The following is a 21,131-nucleotide window of genomic DNA, read 5'->3' as shown; positions in this document are numbered from 1 at the left end:
CGTCTGGGGCGAATTTAAGATACTATTTTAATGTGGTATAACCACAGTCAAAGACGCAGCTATCCAATGTCTACAATTTTTAGAATTTTCATCGCAAAAAAAATATTTCATTTTAAAAACAATTTTGATTTACATGATCATGGTCATATATGCCTAGAAATGACGAAACGAATATGCATGATTATCAACGGAGTCATTGGACTGAGGTGACAAAAGTCAGGGGATAGCAATCTGCACATGTACAGATAGCGGAATGATCACGCATGCAATATATAAAAGGAGAGTCCATTACGGTGTCGTCATTTGTACTCAGGTGGCTCATGTGAAATAGTTTCCGACGTGATTACGGCCGCACAACGGTAGTTAACAGACTTTGAACGGGGAATGGTAGTCGGAACTACACGCAGGGGACATTCAATTTCAGAAATCGTTAGGGAATTCAGTATTCCGAGATCAACTGTGTCGAGAGTTTCTCGAGGAGACCAAATTACCTCTCAGGCGTGGACAAGGCAGTGGCCGGTGGCCTTCACTTAAAAGACTGCGCGCAGTGGCGATTGCGTAGAGTTGTCAGTGATTACAGAAAAGTTTACTGTGTGAAATAATCGCAGAAATCAATGCGGGACTTACGACGAACATTTCCGTTAGGGCAGTGATAGTGCTGCGAAATTTAGTGTTAACAGGCTGTGGCAGCAGACGACCGATGCTAGTCCTCTGTAAAACAGCGCGACATCGCCTCAGCGTCTTCCTGGACTCGTTACCATGTCGGCTGGATTCTAGACGATTGTAAAATCGTGACCTAGCAATATGAGTCCCAATTTCGGTTTGTTAGAGCTGATGGTGATGAAGTGGGATCTAGAGAAGATAAGATCCAACAAAGAACAAACTACAAAAATGCTGCCTCGGGAGTTTCTAAACACGTTACGAGACAAAGAACCACCTGGCCAACGAGTACTGGAATATGCTGTAAGAAGGAATCATTAAAGCAGGACAGCGAAATACACGATATGTAAAAGGGAAAAGGTAAAAAAAACCATGGGTCACACAAGAAATGATTTCCAAGATGGAGGAGAGAAGAAAATTGAAAAACAAGAGCACTGAAGATGCAAGAAAGATATACCGAAGGTTAAATAATGAACTAAGAAGAGAAACAGAGAAGGCTATGAAAAAATGGCTACAAGAGGAATGTTATGAAACTGAAGAACTGGACATGAAGGGAAGATACTACCTACTATACAACAGAGTAAAGACTACGACATGGGAACAAAACAGAGCAGGAAGTGCTACTATGCAAATTTTGAATAAAGACGAAAAGGTTGTCTACAAAGATCGTGACGATGTCATCCAGAGATGGTAAGAATATCTAAAAGAGCTATATGACACAAATAGCAAACCAGAAACTGTGGAACTTGAATCCCACAACAATGTAAGTGATGACGAGAAAGGACCAACCATCATAATGGAAGAAGTAAAGTCTGCCATAGCTGCAATGAAAAATGGCAAAGCTTTAGGTACAGATACGATACCGGGAGTAATATTAAAATGCTTGAACCAAGATGGAATAAGAGAAATATTGAGATTATGTAATAAAATATATGACAGTGGTGAAAGACCTGAGGACCTTCTGACAACAGTAATGATTCCATTATCGAAGAAACAAGGAACCAAGAAATTCAGCGAGCATAGGAGAACAGTCTCATTTCACATGCAGCCAATCTGATCTTAAGAATAATTAATAAAAGACTTGAAAAAGTAATGGAGGAGAATCTCGGCGAGGAACAGTTTGGCTTTAGACGGAATACGGGCACCAGAGATGCAATAGGGCTCCTACGAATCTTGAGAGAATGGTTTATTGAAAAAGGAAGAGACCTATATATGTGCTTCATCGATCTAGAAAAGGCATTTGACAATGTGGTTTGGGACAAGCTGGCGACTATAGTGAGGGAAAAGAGAGTGGACTGGAAAACCAGAAGACTTGTAAACTCATTATATCTTAATCAAAAAGTTTCAATTAAAGTGAGAGGAGAAAGTACAAACTGTATCGGACTAGGAAAAGGAGTAAGACAAGGATTCTATCTATCACCTGCTCTTTTCAACCTCTACTCGGAAAATATGATTGACCAATGCTCGTTAGATGACAAAGGCGCAGAAATTGGAGGAAGAAGCGTAGGGTGTTTAAGGTTTGCTGATGACATTGTCCTTCTAGCAACAGGGGAAAAAGAACTACAGGACTTTGTGGACACCATTGAAACTCACGGAAAAAACTATGGAATAAAAATTAACACAAATGAAACAAAAGTATTGCCACTAGGAGGAAATAAGGAAATAAAAATTATGCTGAATGGAGAAATACTAAAACAGGTGCAAAATTTTAAGTACCTTGGAAGCAGGATAGACACCGACTGGAAGTGCACCACAGAAATTAAAACAAGGATAGCAACGGAAAAAGAGGCGTTTTATAAGAAAAGGAGAATTTTCTGCAGCGGTCTGGACAGAGAACTCAGGATGAGACTCATAAAATGACTTGTATGGAGTGTCCTTGTATATGGCGCTGAAACATGGACTATGGGAAGTAAGACAGAGAAAAGCTAGAGGCTTTTGAGATTTGGACATGTTGGAGGATGGAAAGAATATGTTGGATGGACAGAGTAATAAGTGAAGAGGTATAGAGACGAGTGGGAGAGAAAAGACAGTTACTAGATGTAATAAAGAGAAGAAAAAGAAGGTAGATTGGGCTTATACAGGGTGTTTCAAAAATGACCGGGTTATTTGAAACGGCAATAAAAACTAAACGAGCAGCGATAGAAATACACCGTTTGTTGCAATATGCTTGGGACAACAGTACATTTTCAGGCAGACAAACTTTCGAAATTACAGTAGTTACAATTTTCAACAACAGATGGCGCTGCGGTCTGGGAAACTCTATAGTACGATATTTTCCACATATCCACCATGCGTAGCAATAATATGGCGTAGTCTCTGAATGAAACTACCCGAAACCTTTGACAACGTGTCTGGCGGAATGGCTTCACATGCAGATGAGATGTACTGCTTCAGCTGTTCAATTGTTTCTGGATTCTGGCGGTACACCTGGTCTTTCAAGTGTCCCCACAGAAAGAAGTCACAGGGGTTCATGTCTGACGAATAGGGAGGCCAATCCACGCCACCTCCTGTATGTTTCGGGTAGCCCAAAGCAATCACACGATCATCGAAATATTCATTCAGGAAATTAAAGACGTCGGCCGTGCGATGTGGCCGGGCACCATCTTGCATAAACCACGAGGTTTTCGCAGTGTCGTCTAAGGCAGTTTGTACCGCCACAAATTCACGAAGAATGTCCAGATAGCGTGATGTAGTAATCGTTTCGGATCTGAAAAATGGGCCAATGATTCCTTTGGAAGAAATGGCGGCCCAGACCAGTACTTTTTGAGGATGCAGGGACGATGGGACTGCAACATGGGGCTTTTCGGTTCCCCATATGCGCCAGTTCTGTTTATTGACGAAGCCGTCCAGGTAAAAATAAGATTCGTCAGTAAACCAAATGCTGCCCACATGCATATCGCCATCATCAGTCCTGTGCACTATATCGTTAGCGAATGTCTCTCGTGCAGCAATGGTAGCGGCGCTGAGGGGTTGCCATGTTTGAATTTTGTATGGATAGAGGTGTAAACTCTGGCGCATGAGACGATACGTGGACGTTGGCGTCATTTGGACCGCAGCTGCAACACGGCGAACGGAAACCCGAGGCCGCTGTTGGATCACCTGCTGCACTAGCTGCGCGTTGCCCTCTGTGGTTGCCGTATGCAGTCGCCCTACCTTTCCAGCACGTTCATCCGTCACGTTCCCAGTCCGTTGAAGTTTTTCAAACAGATCCTTTATTGTATCGCTTTTCGGTCCTTTGGTTACATTAAACCTCCATTGAAAACTTCGTCTTGTTGCAACAACACTGTGTTCTAGACGGTGGAATTCCAACACCAGAAAAATCCTCTGTTCTAAGGAATAAACCATGTTGTCTACAGCACACTTGCACGTTTTGAACAGCACACGCTTACAGCAGAAAGACGACGTACAGAATGGCGCACCTACAGACTGCGTTGTCTTCTATATCTTTCACATCACTTGCAGCGCCATCTGTTGTTGAAAATTGTAACTACTGTAATTTCGAAAGTGTGTCCGCCTGAAAATGTACTGTTGTCCCAAGCATATTGCAACAAACGGTGTATTTCTATCGCTGCTCGTTTAGTTTTTATTGCCGTTTCAAATATACCGGTCATTTTTGAAACACCCTGTATTAAGAAAGAATGACGGACTGATAAAAACAGTTTTAGAAGGTTATGTAGAAGGGAAAAGAAAGCGAGGAAGGAAGAGATTCCAGATGCTGGATCACATGATGGAAGGTACAATACAGCAGCCTTAAGAAGGAAGCAATGGATCGCAGAAAATGGAGAGGCAAAAGACCTGCTAATATAGCAGATAACTGATGATGATGATGAGAGCTGATGGTAGGGTTCGAAAGTGGCGTAGACCCGACGAAACCATGGATCCAAGTTATCAACAAGGCACTGTGGAAGCGGATGGTGGCTCTATAATACTGTGGGCTGTGTTTACTTGGAGTGGACCGCGTCCTTTGCTCGAACTGAACCGATTATTGACTGGCTGTAAATAGTTATGTTCGTCTACTTGGAGACCATTTACAGCCAAACAATGATGAAATTTTTGTGGATGACAATGCTGCGTGTTACTGGGCCACAACTGTTCGAGATTGGTTTGAAGAACATTATGGAGAAATCGTAAATTGTATGGCTACGGAGATCGCCCAACATGAATCCGTCAAACATTAATAGGACGTAATCGAGAGGTGAATTTGTGCACCAAATCCTGCACTGGCAAAACTTTCGGAATTATGGATGGTTATAAAGGCACCACTGATGAAAATTTCTGCAGGGGATTTCCAATGACTTCGTGAGCTCATGTCGAGTTGCTGTGATACGCCAGGCAAAAGAAGGTATTAGCAGGTATCCAAAGGCCTTTATCACCTCAGTGTATAATATTTAATCATGCAGTGCCTGCAGTTGAGTGTTCCTTCCGAATTTTGAATACTATATTACTGTGATGTAATTGCAGAGGGTCGAATGATTAGAGCGAGTAATTTGGTTAAAAGTAGGAGTTTTACAGTAATGAAGTTAGTTAGAATGGCAAGGAATACTGGGAGCCGGAAGTCATGTGTGTGTTACATTCTGTTCCACAGTTTAGTGGTATGATACCGTGAAGTAAGTGGACCTTCGGAGCGCCGAGTTAAGCAACACGAAGGGAAATGCTGAGGCATCGGCCATCGGAGGACGTGACAAGAGGTATCTCGCTGCATGCCAGAGCGTCAACATCGAGCGCAGTAGTCTGGTCAGTCACGCAGCAACACCAGAATAATTCACCATCCTACTGGGGAAGAAGAACTGCAGACGTTAGTGTTGGCAAGCCGTATATAAAGACCAGCATCCAGTTCGACAAACGTCGGCAAGCCCCTGCATATCAGCAACAATGACTGGTAATTACCAGCTGGTAATAGAGCCGACTAACAGGCCAGAGCTGGGACACCGACGAGCTCGCCCACTGACGCACAAACAATCCGCCAACATCACCCTACACTGTACATCCGATATTTGGCCTATCGGACACAAAAACGATAATGAACTTAACTGTTGCAGGTTACTGACGCTGAACGAGAGCTCTACACAGGCACCCAGTAGCAGCCACCGAGCAACACCACCGCACAACGTCAGAGGTATCGACACGCATGATACCCACAAAGCCTACCCTTGCACGACCTATCGCAGGCAGCGAGACATCCGCTACTGCTCTTACCACCCGGCCTAACTATTGCACTATTGCAGAGGCTTCTTTCCCTTGGCTCTTGCCTTGACACTTTTTTTCCTCTGCCCTTCAAACCGCTACCCTTCGGTCGACTTCGACCCAAACTATCTTCAAATCGTTGACCTTAACCGGACGTACGCAAACATCGCAGTACCTACATCCTGCGACACCTCATTTTAAAAACTAACCCTTATGCAGAGGTGGAAGTAGACCCCTTGAGTTAGCCATCATGCCGGTGTGGGCATGGAGGGCCCCACCTCTTTTTTTTTTTAAATAAAAACGCGTCATCAACGTCCATCATGAGGAATTGGAGTGACGCAGAGCGTGTGTCACATGGCGTCCCCACCAGGTCGGAGTCGTCCCTGTCATCACAGTCATCATAGTAGTTGTTGTTGTTGTGGTCTTCAGTCCTGAGACTGGTTTGATGCAGCTCTCCATGCTATCCTGTCCTGTGCAAGCTTCTTCATCTCCCAGTACCTACTGCAACCTACATCCTTCTGAATCTGCTTAGTGTATTCATCTCTTGGTCTCCCCCTACGATTTTTACCCTCCACGCTGCCCTCCAATACTAAATTGGTGATCCCTTGATGCCTCAGAACATGTCCTACCAAACGATCCCTTCTTCTGGTCAAGTTGTGCCACAAACTCCTCTTCTCCCCAATCCTATTCAATACCTCCTCATTAGTTACGTGATCTACCCACCTTATCTTCAGCATTCTTCTGTAGCACCACATTTCGAAAGCTTCTATTCTCTTCATGTCCAAACTAGTTATCGTCCATGTTTCACTTCCATACATGGCTACACTCCATACAAATACTTTCAGAAATGACTTCCTGACACTTAACTCTATACTCGATGTTAACAAATTTCTCTTCTTCAGAAACGCTTTCCTTGCCATTGCCAGTCTACATTTTATATCCTCTACTTCGACCATCATCAGTTACTTTGCTCCCCAAATAGCAAAACTCCTTTACTACTTTAAGTGTCTCATTTCCTAATCTAATACCCTCAACATCACCCGACTTAATTCGACAACATTCCACTATCCTCGTTTTGCTTTTGTTGATGTTCATCTTATATCCTCCCTTCAAGACACCATCCATTCCGTTCAACTGCTCTTCCATGTCCTTTGCTGTCTCTGACAGAATTACAATGTCATCGGCGAACTTCAAAGTTTTTATTTCTTCTTCATGGATTTTAATACCTACTCCGAATTTTTCTTTTGTTTCCTTTACTGCTTGCTCAATATACAGATTGAATAACATCGGGGAGAGGCTACAAACCTGTCTTACTCCCTTCCCAACCACTGCTTCCCTTTCATGTCCCTCGACTCTTATAACTGCCATCTGCTTTCTGTACAAATTGTAAATAGCCTTTCGCTCCCTGTATTTTTCCCCTGTCACCTTTAGAATTTGAAAGAGAGTATTCCAGTCAACATTGTCAAAAGCTTTCTCTAAGTCTACAAATGCTAGAAACGTAGGTTTGCCTTTCCTTAACCTTTCTTCTAAGATAAGTCGTAAGGTCAGTATTGCCTCACGTGTTCCAGTATTTCTATGGAATCCAAACTGATCTTCCCCGAGGTCGGCTTCTGCTAGTTTTTCCATTCGTCTGTATAGAATTCGTGTTAGTATTTTGCAGCTGTGGCTTATTAAACTGATTGTTCGGTAATTCTCAAATCTGTCAACACCTGCTTTCTTTGGGATTGGAATTATTATATTCTTCTTGAAGTCTGAGGGTATTTCGCCTGTTTCATACATCTTGCTCACCAGATGGTAGAGTTTTGTCAGGACTGGCTCTCCGAAGGCCGTCAGTAGTTCCAATGGAATGTTGTCTACTCCAGGGGCCTTGTTTCGACTCAGGTCTTTCAGTGCTCTGTCAAACTCTTCACGCAGTATCGTATCTCCCATTTCATCTTCATCTACATCCTCTTCCATTTCCATAATATTGTCCTCAAGTAGTAGTAACCTTCGTAATGCTGGTCGTCGCCTCGGAGGCGCCAGACTGATGCCGCCACCATAACTATCACCGGACGCCACCACCAGTCAGCCGCCTGCCATGGGAGTCATCGCTCGGGGTATCTTGTGGTAACGCACTGTCAACATAGTCCTGCCTCCACGACGGGACCGTTGCCAGGGACCCTGACGTGCCGACGCCAGACAGCCGCAACGGCTGAAACAGGGCACTAACCTGTCCCGCTACAATGCCCTCCCCCCCCCCCCCCCTCCCCGGCCACCACCAAAACAAAGGTTCGCAGCGCTTGGTTCCAGCAGCCACAGTACGACCCGGAAAGTAAAACCACCTTTCTCGCCGCCGAGAATATTACGAGCGGGAGCAAATCTCACCCAGAGGGCTCACAACCAGAGCATGGCAGTTGATCAATAAATGTTGTTATCCTGTTATCAGGAGCCATCCGTGGACACACTCCAAACAGAGACCCCGTTTTGAAATCTGGCGACGAACAGTGGAGTCCTGTGCCTCTTAACATGACCTGTTTACACTGGTGTCAGGAGGACCGCCGAGGCATCGTGGATGGTGGATCTCGTGGAGTTAAGCACCTCGCAGTATGCAGCACCCACAGCGATGATATGCCACACACCAAACGAAGTAAGTGCCGATTGCCGTTATTTTGGTTTCGAGCCTATTGGTTTTTACTGTCTTCTGCTAGATCGTAATTTATGTTCTTTGGGTATACTCTTCTGTTGATTGAAGTCATGGCGAAAGAACATTCAGTCACTGAGGTTATCGGGCAACGTAGGGATCAGGCAGTAAATTACAGAGGTAAACAAGCTCAGAGCGACAGAAAGGGAGCAGTCACATACAAGCTCACCCACCCTTGATTGTTGCGGGGTCGGTTATCCTGCTTTCAGGGGAACAGGGGGAAGGTGTTTTTATCTTTTTTGACAATTTGGCTACAGCCGACAAATTGGTGGGATGGAGCAAGGAGCATTTATTACGTGTTGCTAGACTAACAGCAGATGCTACACCACACATTATGGATAATGAGATACTGAGGGAGGCTAAAGAATTTGATGATTTTCAGGAAGGGTTAATAGGGAGATATCAGAAGAAGAACACTCCTAGATATTGTCGAGAATAACTAATTAGGGTTTTTCGTATGTGGGATGAATAGATTCACAGTCTCATCGACTGTAATCGCAAATTTGATCTAGATATCTCTGAGCTCATGGATGATGAAAGGGTTATTAACTCGGTAATTTTGCAGGAAGCAGAGCATAGTGCTCTTGACGCATTTCTGAGGGGTTATAACCGGAAATGTCAAGAAAGATTCATTTGGAATTTCATCAGAATTTGAGTGAAGCAATGCATATTGCATTATCATTAGAGGAAACTGAGTCTTTCGCTAGGCCACATGAATGTCAGTGTTTAGTAAGGACATAAATTGTTTTCGACGTGGACAAATACGTCATGTACAAAGGGACTCTAGGCAGCAACGTTTCAGATATTGCAAGAAGTTTCGTCACTCGCATCGGCAATGCCGTAACTGAAATCAGCAAGTTTCAATCGCAAGGTAGATCTTAAGGGCAGCAGTTAAACGGAACAGGAGGCGGGATGTCCAATATGCTACACTCACAGTAAGACTTAGCGCATTTAAGAAAGCAGTGGCAGACTTTTATCTGACCGGCTATGTGAGGGATAAATTATGTAAACTGTTTCCGGTTCTCAGGTGTCGTTTGCAAGTAAGCAAGTATTTGGGGCAAACAGGTTAAATGCACCACGCTGGGCGTTAAGTGGTGTAGATAGAGGACGTTTAAATTCGCTCAGGGCTGGAGTGTTGAAGTTTCGAGTGGGAGAGGCTAACTTCCAAGTGGATGCAGAAGTTCTACCCACGGTTAGCGGTGGCTACGACGTGATTCTCGGACTTGACTTCCTGGCTGCACATCGCGCCATGATTGACCTGGAACGGCATACGGCAGAACTGGATGGAATTTTTTTTTTCAACTGGGCTCTGCACTCAGAATACCTTCAGTGTGGCAAGGTCCGCCCCGTGACCACGGAAACCAGTTTAAAGTGCGTACAACGTCCGTTAAGGTCAATTCGCGAGATGTTGTTGTTGTTGTTGTTTTGGTCTTCAGTCCTGAGACTGGTTTGATGCAGCTCTCCATGCTACTCTATCCTGTGCAAGCTTCTTCATCTCCCAGTACCTACTGCAACCTACATCCTTCTGAATCTGCTTAGTGTATTCATCTCTTGGTCTCCCTCTACGGTTTTTACCCTCCACACTGCCCTCCAATGCTAAATTTGTGATCCCTTGATGCCTCAAAACATGTCCTACCAACCGATCCCTTCTTCTGGTCAAGTTGTGCCACAAACTTCTCTTCTCCCCAATCCTATTCAATACCTCCTCATTAGTTACGTGATCTACCCACCTTATCTTCAACATTCTTCTGTAGCACCACATTTCGAAAGCTTCTATTCTCTTCTTGTCCATACTAGTTATCGTCCATGTTTCACTTCCATACATGGCTACACTCCATACAAATACTTTCAGAAACGACTTCCTGACACTTAAATCTATACTCGATGTTAACAAATCTCTCTTCTTCAGAAACGATTTCCTTGCCATTGCCAGTCTACATTTTATATCCTCTTTACTTCGACCATCATCAGTTATTTTATTCCCTAAATAGCAAAACTCCTTTACTACTTTAAGTGTCTCATTTCCTAATCTAATTCCCTCAGCATCACCCGACTTAATTCGACTACATTCCATTATCCTTGTTTTACTTTTGTTGATGTTCATCTTATATCCTCCTTTCAAGACACTGTCCATTCCATTCAACTGTTCTTCCAAGTCCTTTGCTGTCTCTGACAGAATTACAATGTCATCGGCGAACCTCAAAGTTTTTACTTCTTCTCCATGAATTTTAATACCTACTCCGAATTTTTCTTTTGTTTCCTTTACTGCTTGCTCAATATACAGACTGAATAACATCGGGGATAGGCTACAACCCTGTCTCACTCCTTTCCCAACCACTGCTTCCCTTTCATGCCCCTCGACTCTTATAACTGCCATCTGGTTTCTGTACAAATTATAAATAGCCTTTCGCTCCCTGTATTTTACCCTTGCCACCTTTAGAATGTGGAAGAGAGTATTCCAGTCAACATTGTCAAAAGCTTTCTCTAAGTCTACAAATGCTAGAAACGTAGGTTTGCCTTTTCTTAATCTTTCTTCTAAGATAAGTCGTAAGATACCCTACCGAAATCTACAGGAAAGTTAGTCTAGACTGGTGTTGGTACTGACCTGCCAATTAACTTGTGTATTGCTGAATCCCTGGCGAATAATGAAGCACTAGACAGAGTTAGTTGTTTTGCACTACTTAGCGTGTGCTATGTTATGCAAGTAGACGTCACGAAGGTATTGCCTCTCATTATTGGTAATTTTATCCCCGAGGAAAGGAAGTTGTCGCAGGGTACTCTGGTTGCGAAATTAGAAGTGTTAGATGAGGATGAACTAGACTGTAATTTTACAGCAAATTACACAATGTTGGTAGGGTTTGTCGACTGGACAGCGCTAAGGAGTAAGACAGCGCGTCTGAAAGCGCAGGGCAGAGCGTTTAAAGCCGATTATGAAAGAGTTTATGCATCAGTAACTTGGAGATGGCATTATAGAATCTATGTATGTGCAGCGATCAAGATGAGTTCTGTGGAAGCACCTGGGCAGGAGACGCTACAGATTAACTACGGCCTTTGTTGTGGGTCTTGTGCACCGTCAACAGGATGAGAACAAGGTCAGTGTTGCCTGTGTCTGATGCCACGTCCTAGCGTGGAGTGCAGCCCACGTCAGTTGTTTCGGCGTTGTTTCATGGTATCGCTGTTATGTCGTGTCCAACTGACGAGTCCTGGAAGGACTGCAAGAATGTGCGTCAAAGAACTTACTTGGCAGTAGATCTATTGGTCATGGGCTGCCTTCTGTGCACTTGCTCCACTGTAAAGAGGGCTGTAGGGTGGGTTAGAACACGGAGCTCGGCTGGGATCTCAGAGTCCACTGGATGCAATCATAAATCATGGCATGAGGGTATGTACACTGGAAGCACCCCTGGCACATCCGTTTTATAAACAGTTCTATATACGAAGTCTAGTAACTGCCTTCTTAGTAGTGTAACTTCTCACGGCTCCCTGAGTCCCAGTATGGCAGAGGCGGGCACACCAGACCAAGTGTTGACTACATGGAAATGAGTCCAAGTCTCCTCGTGGTTACGCAGCACTGCACTACAATCTCACAGCATCGTAACTCCAGCTAAACCATGTCTGACCGTCTGACCAGCTGCTCCATCACTGCCACCACAGCCCCAACACTATGGCGGCTAGCCTTTTTACAGGCGGTAGTGCACCCGGCACCACTTGTTCTAGAAGTTTCCAGTACTCTCGAGCATTGTGTGTGTGTCACACGGCAGCACGTGATGCCTACGTGACGAACAGGCCGTACTCTGCTATGTTCGCTGTGTCCAAGGGTTGCGGCTTGTAACGGCTCTCGTGCCTCATGATGCGGCATAGTCTGCTGTTGTTAGGAGAGTAAACAGTACACATAAGCTACGTCGGGTCACGTCTGCCTCGCTGGTAGAAAGTATTTCCAAGCCTACCTCTTACTTGATTTTTAACCCTGTTTTCTATCAATCGCGACATTTACTCTGTGAATGATTAGAGGCTAATAGCAAGCCGTGGGTCGTTCATTCTCTCTCTGTTTTCAATGCTATAAGCGCCCTATAATGGCGTTTTACACTCCTATGGCGGAACTTGATTACTGATTTTACACTTGCGCTGGTCATGGAAGACTGTATTTGATATCCTTCTTCAGTCTTATCTTCTCGGCGCAGAGGGTTGCGCTTTTAGCGCCGTTGCCTTAGAAAGAATTACACGCCATATGTATCTACGTGAAATATGCCGTAACTTTGTTTGCCACATTTAGTCATCATCATCATCATCATTTAAGACTGATTATGCCTTTCAGCGTTCAGTCTGGAGCATAGCCCCCCTTATACAGTTCCTCCATGATCCCCTATTCAGTGCTAACATTGGTGCCTCTTCTGATGTTATACCTATTACTTCAAAATCATTCTTAACCGAATCCAGGTACCTTCTCCTCGGTCTGCCCCGACTCCTCCTACCCTCTACTGTTGAATCCATGAGTCTCTTGGGTAACCTAGCTTCTCCCATGCGTGTAACATGACCCCACCATCTAAGCCTGTTCGCCCTGACTGCTACATCTATAGAGTTCATTCCCAGTTTTTCTTTGATTTCCTCATTGTGGACACCCTCCTGCCATTGTTCCCATCTACTAGTACCTGCAATCATCCTAGCTACTTTCATATCCGTAACCTCAACCTTGTTGATAAGGTAGCCTGAATCCACCCAGCTTTCGCTCCCATACAACAAAGTTGGTCGAAAGATTGAACGGTGCACAGATAACTTAGTCTTGGTACTGACTTCCTTGTTGCAGAAGAGAGTAGATCGTAGCTGAGCCCTCACTGCATTAGCTTTGCTACACCTCGCTTCCAGTTCTTTCACTATGTTGCCATCCTGTGAGAATATGCATCCTAAGTACTTGAAACCGTCCACCTGTTCTAACTTTGTTCCTCCAATTTGGCACTCAATCCGTTTATATTTCTTTCCCACTGACATTACTTTCGTTTTGGAGATGCTAATCTTCATACCATAGTCCTTACATTTCTGATCTAGCTCTGAAATATTACTTTGCAAACTTTCAATCGAATCTGCCATCACAACTAAGTCATCCGCATATGCAAGACTGCTTATTTTGTGTTCACATATCTTAATCTCACCCAGCCAGTCTATTGTTTTCAACATATGAACCATAAATAATATGAACAACAGTCGAGACAGGTTGCAGCCTTGTCTTACCCCTGAAACTACTCTGAACCATGAACTCACTTTACCGTCAACTCTAACTGCCGCCTGACTATCCATGTAAAGACCTTTAATTGCTTGCAAAAGTTTGCCTCCTATTCCATAATCCTGTAGAACAGACAATAACTTCCTCCTAGGAACCCGGTCATATGCCTTTTCTAGATCTATAAAGCATAGATACAATTCCCTGTTCCACTCGTAACACTTCTCCATTATTTGCCGTAAGCTAAAGATCTGGTCCTGACAACCTCTAAGAGGCCTAAACCCACACTGATTTTCATCCAATTGGTCCTCAACTAATACTCGCACTTTCCTTTCAACAATACCTGAGAAGATTTTACCCACAACGCTGATTAAAGAGATACCTCTGTAGCTGTTACAATCTTTTCTGTTTCCATGTTTAAAGATTGGTGTGATTACTGCTTTTGTCCAGTCTGATGGAACCTGTCCGGACTCCCAGGCCATTTCAATTATCCTGTGTAGCCATTTAAGACCTGACATTCCACTGTATTTGATGAGTTCCGACTTAATTTCATCCACCCCAGCCGCTTTATTGCACTGCAATCTGTTGACCATTTTTTCCACTTCCTCAAATGTGATCCTATTTCCATCATCATTCCTATCCCATTCTATCTCGAAATCTGATACATTACTGATCGCATTTTCACCTACATTGAGCAACTCTTCAAAATATTCCCTCCATCTGCCCAAGGCATCCACAGGATTCACCAGCAGTTTTCCTGACCTGTCCAAAATACTTGTCATTTCCTTCTTACCTCCCTTTCGAAGACTGCTAATTACACTCCAGAATGGTTTTCCAGCAGCTTGACCCATCGTCTCCAACCTGTTTCCAAAATCTTCCCACGATTTCTTCTTGGATGCTGCAATTATCTGTTTGGCTTTGTTTCTTTCTTCAACATAACTTTCTCTGTCTACCTGGGTTCTGGTATGTAGCCATTTTTGATACGCCTTCTTTTTCCTTTTACAGGCTGCCTTGACTGTATCATTCCACCAAGCTGTTTGCTTCATCCTACTTTTACACACTACTCTTCCAAGACATTCTTTAGCCACTTCTAGTACTGTGTCCCTGTACCTTGTCCATTCCTTTTCCAATGACTGTAATTGACTACATTCAACTAACTGGTACCTTTCTGAGATCGCTGTTATGTACTTGTGCCTGATTTCCTTATCCTGAAGTTTCTCCACTCTTATCCTCCTACATATGGACCTGACCTCCTGAACTTTCGGCTTCACAATCCCAATTTCACTGCAGATTAAATAATGATCAGTGTCATCAAAGAATCCCCTGAATACACGTGTGTCCCTCACAGCCTTCCTGAATTGCTGATCTGTTATTATATAGTCAATGACAGATCTGGTTCCCCTGCCTTCCCAAGTATACCGGTGAATGTTCTTATTTTTAAAAAGTGTGAGCGAATAATTGATTGGTAAATTGATAAAGCGAGTTGGCGTGGCTTTTTGATACTGTTCGCCAGTGTTGTTTAATTAAATTAAAAGTACGAGCGTAAGAAATTTTCTTTCGCCCAATAGGGCTACCCCATGATTACAGGTTAGAGGCGAGTGCACCACGCTCGCTTACGTTTCTGTACTGATTAGTCACCTGGCATAATTGGTTTGTATGCAGATTTACTGCTGTTAAGCTGGCTTACTTCATAATGTATCTATCTTAAGGCGTGCTGAGCTATTTAAGCTTTTTTACGCGAAAAATAAATAGTTTGGGCTGATGATTTGGCATACAGAGAGCATAGCGCGTAATGGTGTACCGTTAAAGCGGTGCATTTGGTACTGGTGTTTACGTGTTGTTGTCCTTTTGTGATTGGTGACACGACTTAATTAGTTATTAGATGTGGTGTACATTGTTATTGTGGGTTACTTCTCGTGGACGAGAATGAATTGGTCAAAATTGAAATTCACTTCTCATTGAGTGGTTTAAGGTGCACACAAAAGCCAAGGTTTGATATTATTTGTTAAAATTCGTATGTATTATCACATGCTTAATCTTACGAAGAAAGGCCTAGCTGTTTTGCATCTGGAAATTTTGCTTAACTGAAACTGTTATCGTTGAAGGCCTGCCTGTTTTCTATTGTTCTCGTTAAGAGCGTCGTATAGATGACGATTTTCTAGGAGCATTCAAATCAAATCAGCACGTTTATCCAACGCTCCGTGAGCTCGTCTTTTTCACTATCTGACAAAGCGAAACTGTGCGTAAATCTTTCCAGACGTCAAGGAACGCTCCGTAAATCTGGGCGCCACATTTACTACCACCTGGATGTCGGATGAAGAGAATTTCCGAAATAGCGTTGATGTGTTAGCCATATTGATTTTTACAAAATGTCTCCAAAATTGCCGGCCGCGGTGGTCGTGCGGTTCTAGGCGCTCCAGTCCGGAGCCGCGCTGCTGCTACGGTCGCAGGTTCGAATCCTGCCTCGGGCATGGATGTGTGTGATGTCCTTAGGTTAGTTAGGTTTAATTAGTTCTAAGTTCTAGGGGACTGATGACCACAGCAGTTGAGTCCCATAGTACTCAGAGCCATTTGAACCATTTGTCTCCAAAATTTCCATGAATGTTGCCTTTCGCAAACAAAGTGGATTCACTGCGCTGGCCAGTACTTTTTAACGTCGAAGCTGAACAAATTAATGAGCCGTCGACAGTCCATGGACGCTTCACGAAAGCCCACCGGTAAAGCAAATAAACAGGCCATTTTATTACGCCTACAGGCAGCTGTTCAGAATGGTTCTAATTGAATACCTTTCCAGCAAACAAGACAGAGGTCCTTCGCTGGATTCGTGTAGCCGGTGGGCGTTGGCAACAAAAGGTTGCCCTTTGGCCGTGTGCGCGAGCTGACATTAGCATGCTTTCCGCGGACTGAACGTGTTTAATTACGGAGCGCGTGGCAGCGTATTGGAATAACACTGGCGCCAGCCGTCAACTGGCGCTGCGTGAATAAAGTGGCGACGCGTCGCTGCCGGCATGCAGAGCGGCGCGAAATTCTCCGAGCAGCAACGCCAGCCAGGTGAACGACCACGGTATTACGTGAGAGACGTATTCACTCGTATACTGATACTGGCATATGACGTCGTAGTGATGGAAGGATATCAGCATATCATTAAGTTGCTTATCTGATTTAAATATTTTCAACATTTCGCGGCCCTGTCAGCAACTATATAAATATTAATTTTAATTTTAATAACCAACAACCTCAGTTGCAATGTTTACCTAGATTTACCTAGGTTTCAGTCGGCATAACCCAAACTCCTTCAGAATAAAAGTAACTCCCGTCTGTCCATACTGGATATCGTCAAGATAAAACTACAAATCCATATCAAAACTTATCTGAAACTGCCTCGGCCCAACTCCGCGACCGCGATGCGGCAGCCACGAATGCTGTAATGGAACTGACTGTAGCGTCATAAGGCCCGCCTAGGCGGACACAATACCTTGCGCTTGTGCATAAACTGTGTGATAGTTACTTGTTGGGACAGGACGCGAACCTAACTCCTGACCATGAATTTACTAGCAAAGTGAAATAAAAGGTACAGCTGAGGAAAAGGGCTTGTATGTTATTCTGTGCAGTACGTACTTAGATCGACTGTCTTAACATTTATGAAGTATTCGTTGGTCATGGTATGAGGAAGACATCACGTACTTACAACGTATGGCCTGTCTAGGAAAATTTTGTTCTTAAGCACGAAGTTTAATCACCTAAAAAGAACTTAGGAGTGGGAAGGATAATATAAAGCCAACATAGTCATTATTACGACCAGGTCTAAAAAATTTTTGACACCTAAATGTTAAGCACTTGCTTAGCTATGGTTACAACGCATGAACATCCTATTGGCTTAGCATACAAATGGTCATGATTGAACTTAAGAACAAGTCTATATCTAATCTGTAACATCCGACAATACGAGCCATATAAAATAGATGGTCATTATTCTAGATTAGCATATTTGACCTGAAATGGTCTAGAATCAAGTAAAAAGTAATGCACGTGCCTGATTGAGCTTCATGACGAAGTTATGGTTATGAGCTACAGAAAACACTAAAGTTGGGGATAATGTGGCAGCAATGGGGTACTCAATTTGCCTTCATGGAGGTGATCCACACACATACTGTAAAAATGGTGTGTGGAACATTGCCATCATAATTCTGGCCTGGATACCACTGCCATTGAACTTAGGGAATGACAGCGGAATTATGTTTAAAGTTACAGTGTGACTGGGTGAACATCGCTCTGGTCAACACACTTAAAATAATTGACCGACAAACGTCAATATGTACTTAAAGAACTAGTCTGAACTATGAGAGGATAACGGGAAGATGGTTAATTTATGATGTGATTTGGCGAGCAACGCTCCAAGGACACCTTTAAACGTCATAGAGTAAGATCAATTCAATATGATCCGGTTAGTCTGAACCAGAACTTCGTATTCAGTAGACTGTAGCAAGGTGACGTTACCCTCCCTTAATACTTATATGGATATGACTGCCATTAACTATGTTATTAAAAAGTTATGTATGACTAGGTGATGGCATCACTGCTATCATATACATACAGTATTGACCACAATCGGTCATATTAAAGGATTATGTGGTAGCACCTATATTCTTTCATGGGGTAGTGACTTGGTGATCGTCATTACGGTTACTACATGTACTTGTTGGGTTATCCCGACTGAAACCTAGGCGAATCTAGGTGAACATTGCAACTGAGGCTGTTGGTTATTAAAATTAAAATTAATATTCTGAATTACTTCAGTACTGCAGCTGACATGTTTCATCCTTAACCCTTTCACTACCATCGGAACGTATGGGTCCCACAGTAGGTTATCAGACCTCTGTTGCGTGTTATTGCTGTAATCAGTGTCCGACTGCTAAATGGAAGCCTGCTAATGGTTGAAAGAATTATTAGAATTACAGATTTGACCTGTAGGTTGCGCTGCTTTCAAGTTTCATGGTTAACCCTCGTCCCCGTATTGTCACATCGAATTAATTTGCACCTGCAAACAGGCAACCCAGTAACACAAGAACGAAGCAAATATTGACCATCTGAAGTGAGAGTTACAAACTTGTAGAGATTTTCAGCCCACTGGGTTTTTTTGTCAGGCAGTGGTGGGTAATCACGCCAGTCCAAAGTGGATACAAAGCTATGATTGACGAATAGATATTTCAGTTAGTTTTCTTTTTCTCGTGACTATGGAGGGTTTTGGGTGCAATGTCTCTTAAGTGAGTGTTACGCTCCTCTACTGCTTTCAGCCATCATCCAGGCACTGTGTTGCGAGGAATTCGAAGCTGGGTGGCGGCTCGGAAGTTCTTCAACGACGTTTTTTTCTTTTTCTTTTTTGTTGTCTCATCAGTTTTCTGACTGGTTTGATGCGGCTCGCCACGAATTCCTGTCCTGTGCCTATCTTTTCATCTCTGGGTAGGTTGTCTTCCCCTTCAAATCACTTAAGGAGTGTAGGATGAATGACTGCTTGAATGACTCAGCGCGTTCTGTGATCAAACTAAACTTGTTTTCATGGTGCCTACGGGAGCGATACGTAGGGGGCTGAAGAATATCTCCAGAAATTCCTGTAAACTCTGTAAGGAGACTGTCAGTAGATAATTGGCATCTCTCTTGAAGTATATGCCAGTTTAAGATTGCCATTGTTTCAGTTACACTGCGTGTATCAGATAAACCTGTGACTACTTGTGTTACCCTTCTTTTTATACATTCAGTATCCATGGATAGTGATATCTGCTTTGACTCCTAATATGTATCTCTGATTTACTTCGTTTTGTGCACAAATGACTCAATGAAAAAGGAAGAAATTACACGAAAATATTGGCTGTATCGCAGGCATCTACGACCAAATACAAAAGTACTGTGGTGTGGTTGTGAATTCCACGATTTTACCGCAAGCTAATGGGTAGAAACGATACGCATTGTACTTTTATTCAGATTTAATATTTGAAAACAATTCTCAAACAGGTATCCAAAATTGCAGGAGTTCTTTGTTTCATTACAGTGAATGAGTAAGAACTCAAACGTTATTTTTCGAATGCCTCTCTTAAAGGCCAAAGCTAGCTGGTAAGTGTGCAATTAACATCTCTTCCTTCTAGGTAAAAAGCTGGTGAACAACAGAGTGGTAGCAGATTCAGTGATAACAATGCGCATGATGAGCTCTAAACTGCTTCTGCTAATAACCGGTTACTCTGAGCAACATCTAAAGTGAATACCAGCATGAGAAAGCACATTATCCTCGATTCACACAGTGTAAGTCGTATTCTTGACTTTCAGTGGCTACGATCATTCCTACTAATTTTCTGGGTACTACGCTTACCATTTAGCGAACTAAATACTACTGACACTTTAAAACAACCCGTCAGGTTTCTACAACATTTACCAAATGCCAAAGAATCTTAAGCCCTTCATATACACATGAATCATTACAAGTGCATCAAGTTACCTTCCACTAGAAATGTGATTGCACTCAACAACTGTGATATGACTTTCAAATGATGGAGCACATCAGTCAGTCATCCTTTTCTTTCAGGTTTTATTATGCAAATCTAGACTTCGGCTAGCGCCTAGCCATTATCAATGCACTATTTTGTCATATCAATGCATGTCGTAGTACGTCAGTCTTGAACGAATGGTGACAGAAGCCCGAACAACAAGACAGACGTACTGGAACACTCATTGATACTACGAAATAGTGCACTGATAATTGCTAGGCACTAGCTGAAATCTAGATCTGCCTAATAAAACCTGAAAGAAAAGGAAATTGATTGCTGTGCTTTATCATTTGATAGTCATTACAAGTTGCCCATACCCATACTGTACATTGAAACAAAGACAAATAAACTTCCAAATATACAAAATATCAAACAATAAAACGTCGGTGCCAAGCAGCAAATAAATGTAGTTAAGCAACATCGTTTAAGAACACATGCACAAATGTTTAACTCTAGGAAATAGAAAACGAGATTATTAAACAACATCGTACCACTTACCTTATTTTGCGGAAAGCTTGTAAAGTATGGATAATACTGGCTCGCCGTGCGGTTCTGGGCGCTTCAGTCTGGCACCGCGTGACCGCTACGGCCGCACGTTCGAATCCTGCCTTGGGCATGGATGTGTGTGATGTCCTTAGGTTAGTTGGTTTAAGTAGTTCTAAGTTCTAGGGGACCACAGATGTTAAGTCCCATAGTGTTCAGAGCTATTTGAACATTTTTTTTTTTTTTTTGATAATACTGGCAGGGTCGCCACATGAAGGCTGACCCTATGCTCTGAATTTATTTTACCTTCTACACCCATCTCTTGTTGTCACGTATGGATCATGTGCGCCATCTTCACCATCCTGTGTGCCAGTCT

This window comes from Schistocerca cancellata, chromosome 1 (assembly GCF_023864275.1).
Source record: "Schistocerca cancellata isolate TAMUIC-IGC-003103 chromosome 1, iqSchCanc2.1, whole genome shotgun sequence".
Lineage (NCBI taxonomy): Eukaryota > Metazoa > Arthropoda > Insecta > Orthoptera > Acrididae > Schistocerca > Schistocerca cancellata.
This window is presented reverse-complemented; position numbering follows the sequence as displayed.